The sequence below is a fragment of the Ochotona curzoniae genome, unplaced genomic scaffold, assembly GCF_017591425.1.
Source record: "Ochotona curzoniae isolate NIBS_2020 unplaced genomic scaffold, NIBS_Ocur_1.0 patch343, whole genome shotgun sequence".
NCBI classification, from domain to species: domain Eukaryota; kingdom Metazoa; phylum Chordata; class Mammalia; order Lagomorpha; family Ochotonidae; genus Ochotona; species Ochotona curzoniae.
In genome coordinates, this window is record NW_024466910.1 from 24,221 (window position 1) to 31,860 (window position 7,640).

Here is a 7,640-nt window from a genome sequence, read left to right on the forward strand (position 1 = left end):
GAAGCAGAGAGGGCATATTTCAGGAACTAGAATAGGACAGAACAACAGCAGAGGGGTACCTGGAGACTGACAGACACAGAAAAACAATGGACACAATGGTGTGGTGTTGCAGTGACTGATAATCCAGCAGTGTTCAGTGAGTGGGGATCTGAACTCCACCAGCAGCCAGAACTCCACCAGCAACCAGATGGGAAGGGACTTTCACTGGGAGTTTGGGAGGTGAACAAAGAACCATCCATCCTGCTAGTCCTTTTGATTTGACCAGGAGCAGAGACAGAGCAGCAGATTCCAGATGGGCAGTGCAAGGACAGGGTGAATTTCATAGCCCAGTCAGCCTCTAGAGCCAAATTGAGTGCCATTTTGCATAAGGAGGAAAAGGCAAGGGAAAGGACTGAGCATAGTCTTACCTGGTAGTAAACTCATTTCTGACTCAGTGAACTGCAACAAGGTGGCATCCTACAGGTTCCACCCAAGATAGGTCTGAGTAGCCCTCAGACTGTGAATTCGTACCAGTCAAAATAGGTCCATGTGGCTCTCAGACCTAATGTCCAACAGGTTCCAACAAGAGCAGCACCACCAACAACCTAGGTATATAGGAACCTGATGTCTCCCTAATCCTGAGACCTGCTCCAACCTGAAGTGGGAGAAAGTTTGCAGAGACAACAGTGCCACCTCAGCACAGTATCACAGGAGGTGGAGCGTGGTGAGCCAGGAGCTGAGGCTACAGAGACCATGGTGGAAATCTAACATAAGAACCCAGACCTGGAACTCACTGGAGGTTGTGGCACAAGTGGCTGCAAGCAAAGAGTTGTGTACCAACCGCAATAAGTAAAATTACAGTGGAGACCTGTGGGTGACACAGCTTAGAAACCTGCCCCAAGGAGAAGACTCTGCTAACCAGAAGTGCAATGATCAAGAGCAAAAGAAGAGACAAAGGCACAATGAATATTACTGAAGACTCTCCTTAAAGGGAGCAAAACCCTATGGCAACCTCAGAGTTCATTGAGGAACACATCGAGAAAATGGGGGACACAGAATACTAAACACTTATTATAAAACTTCTTATCAACAATGGAAAGCATGTAAAGTAGGCATTCAAGCACTTTAAAAATTATGTCACACTGGAAATGAATCAAATGAAAGTTGATATATCAGAAATTAAGAATACAGTAGAGCAAATTAAAAGTACAGTGGAGAGTCTCCAAAGTAGAATGAAGCAAGCAGAAGAAAAAATCTCCGAATTGGAAGATATCTTCTGTCCCCAGGGAGAAACAAGCAAAAAGTTGGAAGCAGAACTGGATCAAGCCACAAAAAGTATTCAAGAATTGAAAGACGGTATTAAGAGGCCAAATTTAAGAGTTATGGGAGTCGGGCCCGGCGCGGTGGCGCAAGTGGTTAAGGTCCTCGCCTTGCACGCCCTGGACCCCATATGGGCACTGGTTCTAATCCCAGAGGCCCCGCTTCCCTTCCAGTTCCCTGCCTGTGGCCCGAGAAAGCAGCAGAGGACGGCCCAAAGCTTTGGGACCCTGCACCCACGTGGGAGACCCGGAAGAGGCTCCTGGCTTTGGATCGGCATAGCATCGGCCATTGCGCTCACTTGGGGAGTGAATCATCGGACGGAAGATCTTCCTCTCTGTCTCTCCTCTCTGTATATCTGCCTTTCCAATAAAAAATAATAAAAAAAAAAATCAACCTTAAAAAGAAAGAGTTATGGGAGTCTCAGAAGGTGCAAAAAGAGAAACTGGTTTTACAAATATATTTAATGAAATAATAAAGGAAAATTTACCTAATCTGGAGAAAGAATTGGAAAACAAGATCCAGGAGGGGCACAGAACTCCCAACAGGCCTGATCAAAATGAAAAACCACAATAGAAAATCAGCAACAGTAAGAAGAAAAAAAAAAAAAAAGAAATTAACAACACCAAGAAGTTAAATGACATGCTATTAGATGACTCATGTGCAGCTGAATAAATGAAAATCAAGAATCTTCTTGAAGAAAATGATGCCACTGTATGATCTATGAGTTACTGAAGAATTTAATCAGAAGAAGAAAGTGTTTCGAAGAGATGAAACTAACAAAAAAATCAAAATCCATGAGATACAATTTCTGCTAATCTTTGTTGGTGAAATGTGTCTCCTATAGGCAACAAATAGATGGGTTTTGTTTTTAATCCAGTCTACTAATCTATGATGGTTGATTGAGCTTAAGTCATTTACCTTCAGGGTTAATATGTATGCTTGGTACTTTGGTCCTGTCATTTTAGGAATGGGTTGTTCATTGGTTTGGTCTTCCTTGTTATTTTACTGAGATGTTCTTCACATTTGCCTTTGGGTTTGATTTTGTTTTCGTGCTATTCCTCTTCTCTGTCAAGAGAACATCTTAAATTATCATTTACAGGGCAGGTTTGAAAAAGGCAAATTTGTTTAGCTTTTCTTTGCTGTGGAAGAATTTTATTTCATTTTCAAAGACAAAAGAAAGCTTTGCTGGGTATGTTATCCTAGGCTGACAATTTTTTTTCTTTTAGAATCTGGAATATGTCACTCCATTCTCTTCTGGCCTGTAGAGTTTCCTGTGAGAGATCTCCTGTGAGTTTAATTGGCATTCCTTTATATGTCAATTGATTTTTTTTTTCATGTGCACATTTAAGGATCTTTTCCTTATGTTTGATTGAAGAGAGCTTGATAATCATGTGTTTTGGTAAAGATTGTTTTTGATCAGGCCTGTTGGGAGTTCTGTGCCCCTCCTGGATCTTGTTTTCCAATTTTTTCTCCAGATTAGGTAAATTTTTCTTTATTATTTCATTAAATATATTTGTAAAACCAGTTTCTCTTTCTGCACCTTCTGAGACTCCCATAGGTCTTAAATTTGGCCTCTTAATAGCGTTTTTCAATTCTTGAATACTTTTTGTGGCCTGATCTAGCTCTGCTTCCAACTTTTTGCTTGTTTCTCCCTGGGGACAGGAGATATCTTCCAATTCGGAGATTTTTTTTCTTCTGCTTGCTTCATTCTATTTTGGAGTCTCTCCCCTGTACTCTTAATTTGTTCTACTGTATTTTTTTTATTATTATTACTTTTTTTTCTTTTTTTTTTTAATTGATTACATTGCATTATGTGACGCAGTTTTATAGGCACTGGATTCCCCCCACCCCTCCCCAAACACCCCCATGGTGGATTCCTCCATCTTGTTGCATTACCACAGTTCAAATTCAGTTGAGATTCTTTCATTGCAAGCATATACCAAGCATAAAGTCCAGTATCTTATTGTCCAGATAAGTTCAACAGTTTCTTGGGGAGATCATCTCTGGTCTAAAAGTAGAGCCAGCAGAGTATCATCCCGGTCAACTAAAAGCCCCGACATTACATCAGTAACAATTTATTATTTTTAATTAATTCATTTATTTATTTTGACAATCTTTACATAGTTAATTAGGGTAAAAAGGTTCAAGGGCTACAGGAAAGTGAGTAAGACTAGTATTTTTTCCATATTGTTTCCTATCGGGGGTCCTATCATCCCGTGGAAGAAATCACCTGACACTTGAGAGAGTCTCCAAGGCGCTTTATTCCGATCTTCCGTTGTGACCGTTATGACCGTTAATTCCGTTATGCTCCTGCCCCTCCCCCGCCAAGCCCCTGGCTTATATGTCAAACTTGTCCAATCAGCTTAAAGATACCAAGGCACACCAATCAGGGCAAAGGGCCAATCACAGGGCAGGAAATGGTCAGTGCCCCCAACAGCTCCCCCTTCTTGTTTTATTAAGCAAGGGACCGTGCCTGTCTTAGGTGTTCCGAGTTCAGGCTCCCCTTACCCATCATGGGCTAACCACGTGGCTAGGAACGTGGCACCTGTCTTAGGTTGGTGAAGCCATATCGGATACTTACCCGTCTCTGGCTACCGGTCCAGCATGCCTAGCCAGACTTCTGGGGATTCTCTGTTGTGAAGGGCAAGCACAGCTTGCACTAGCAGCTGCTGTTACTGCTGCTGATGCTGTGCTCAAGGATGAAGCATCCACAGACCCCAAAGAATGATAATTAATAAGATAAGGCCCAGGGCTACTATACCGGCCCATTGGTGTGCAAAGGAAAGATCCTTTAGTATCCAATTTGTCCATTGCTCTACCATGGCAATCTCTACTTTTGTGCTATTTATGGCTATAATTTGGGATCTTAGTTCCTAAGTCAAATTATCAAATCGTATGGACCAGCTTCCATTAGGGGATAGCATAGCGGATAACTCTCTGGACAAATTCAATGCTCGGGAACCATTGGTGACAATAGAGGGAGTGACACACATTCCAGGTAGACTAAGCACACAGGAGGTCCCCATATGATGGAAATAAGTTGTGGAATGCATACCAGCACCGCAGTGCCAGAGCCATTCCAACACTGGTTAAGGGCTCACTTAACTACAGAGCAATTCAAAAGGGTAACATTAGCACTCATGGAAACAATAAACATAAATGGAGCTTGTACACATACATAAATAGCATTATAGATAACATCACAACTGCAATTAACTTTAACATTTTCTTCCCATATTCTAGAACTATTACTACTATAATTACAATTTCTTATCACTACCTTATCAATAAATGCAAAAGCTGATATATCTGAACACCCACCCCTACTAGTGCAAAGTACCCAGACATTCCAATCTGAGCAGAAACAGATTGAACAAGGTTACCATGTATATAGTTATACCCCACAAAGGCAGAATTTGAACAGGTAGGAAATAAATTGGTCACAGCAAGATCAGGTGCTACTCTTCTAGGAGTCACAGTACTTTGACAGCAGTCCATTCTGGGGGCCATTTCCAAGGCCCTAGACAGCGAGTCAATATTTGCTGCACCCCTTTTATGGTGCAGTTTTAGCTGGAGATTCTGGCTGTCTCCTCTCGGTATCTGAATGAACATCAGGCTGGTCAGCATCCACCACGTCCACAGGTTCATCTTGCTCCGGCTTTCTTATCACTCGCGTCAAACGTTCTGGCACCCACACCGGTCCGTCAGAATCCTGCGGAAAAACACAAACCGCTCCTCGTGTCCATCGTAAGACAGGATGCGGGCCCATCCATTGTTTTGTTAAAACATCCTTCCACATCACCCAATCTTTGCAGGGGCCTGTGCCAACAGCGTGGCGTTTGGCAGCAGAATGGCCATCCAAATCCAAAATCAAAAAATTAAAAATATAAGTAACTAAAGCCAATTGATGTTTAGGACTATTGGGATATAGGGTGGCTCCTACTCCCCCTTTTTGTTTTATTAATAATGCTTTGAGAGTTGCATGGGCACGCTCTACCACAGCCTGGCCCATGGGATTATATGGGATGCCAGTGGAGTGTTTAATCGCAAATTCAGAACAAAATTTATCAAATGCTTTGGCTGTATAGGCAGGTCCATTATCAGTCTTATAACACTGGGGGACGCCCCAGGCTGCAAAAGCCTGAAGGCAATGAGATATAACATCTTGAACCTTTTCCCCTGTATGAGCTGAGGCATAAAGAACCCCAGAGCAGGTATCAATAGAGACATGAACAAAAGAAAGGCGACCAAAACTGGGAACATGGGTAACATCCATCTGCCATATATGATTAGGCATAAGACCACGGGGATTAACCCCAAAGCAAGGCTGGGATAAAAATGGGACACAATTTTGGCATTGTCTAATAATACAAAAATATGGTTGGATCCAATTAATATACCCCAATACCTGCTGGAAATCATTAAGGGTCTTTAAACCATCCATTCTGATTTTTTTTTTTTTTTGCGTTTCCATAAGACTTTCTCACCTTCCTGTATAAGTCCTCTGAATTTATCAGTGCCATCTGTCAGGCAAGACTTAATCAATGTCCAGAACCTGACCGTTCCTGGAGGGAGGGGCTCCTGCTGTTCTGCCTTAGATAAGTCTCTGCCTAAGTGCTCCCATTGTGGCAGGATCAAAAGGCCCTCCTCCAGAAACCACGGGGCAATCCTCTGCACAGTTTGCAAAAACAACAGCACTGTCAGCAGTTTCTGCAATAAAGGCTGCATGTGCACTGAAGAAGTTAAATTGCCCATATTTCTAACACCTCTGATCGTCGCTAACCTGCAAACTTGACCGATTGTCAAATCGCGAAATTGATCGTTAACTGCGAACTTGAATGGGCGCTAGATCGCAAACCTGAATGGGCGGTAAACAGCGACCCTGAATGGCGGTAAACCGCGCACGATGGATCGTGAATGGGCGCCATAAACGCGATTGTAAATGGGCGGTAAACACGATCGTGAGTGGGCGGTAAACACGATCGTGAGTGAACCTGAATGAATCTGAATGGTCGCTAGACCGCAGCTTTAATGGTCGCTACCCCGCGAACTTGACTCGTTGCTACCCCGCGAACTTGACGTGCACGTCCCCGCTGCTATCAGCGGCTCCCTGAGGTAACCCGAAACCTCAGCTTAAATCCCCCCCCCCCCCCGCCGCTTCTGCGGGTTCCTGAGCAAAAAGCTCAGTTGTAAACTAATTCCAGCTATAAGCGGCTACCTAAGCTCCCTAGCTTACCTTCCTGGCGTTCACCAGCTGACTTCTATCCGATTCACAGCACCAGTTATCTTCTATCCGAGTCACAGTACCAATTATATTCTATCCGAGTCACGGTACCAGATATCGGGGGTCCTCCCGTCCCGCGGAAGAAATCACCCGACACTTGAGAGAGTCTCCAAGGCGCTTTATTCCGATCTTCCGTTGTGACCGTTATGACCGTTAATTCTGTTACACTCCCGCCGCTCCCCCGGCCAAGCCCCTGGCTTATATGCCAAACTTGTCCAATCAGCTTAAAGATACAAAGGCACTCCAATCAGGACAAAGGGCCAATCACAGGGCAGGAAATGGTCAGTGCCCCAACAGTTTCCTTCATGTTTAAAGGGGGGTATTAAGGGAGAAGGCCCAAACAATTTTCCACCCTCCCCAGGTCCCAGATGTAGGGCATGCTCTGAGATTCTTGCTCAAGTGGTTTTGATATTTCAACAGTTATGAATCGCTTCCAAGATTAGCCCTCCAACCAGTATGAGGTCTTTGAAAAAATCCACTGATTGACATAGTCCATCATAGTTGAGATGATTGGTTGACCTGTTCCGTCTTCTCTCTTTTCTTGGTTAGGGTTCTGAGTCCAGCATTTTAATTGCGGAGATCTCCAAAGAAACTTCTTGTATGTGCTAACAAGTACAGGGCCTGGAACAGTCCATCACCCTGATCAGTTGGTGGTTGTAATTACTGGGTTGGTTCTGTTTCGGCCCTACTTCCACTGAAACCAATGGGTGCTGCAGTCCAGCCCAGTTCTGCCCAGCACAATCTTGGCCCTCACATAACCCAGTGTGAGCTGCAGCCTAGTTGGAGTGACCCACACTAACCCCCACCAGGCCCGCCCCCTACCCACATACTAGTATGCCAGTATGTGTAGCAGTAATCCAGTCTGTCCCACACCCCATTCCACCCGTGGAACTGGTAACCCAAGAGGGATGAGCCCACTATTTCCCTCCCAGACCTCTCCCACTCCCAGATTCCAGCTGGTGCTGTGGCTAAGCCCAAACAACCCTCACCCATTCTAATTTTGTTTGCACCAGTAGGAACAGTCAGCCCAGCCTGGCTTTTCCCTTCTAGTCCACAT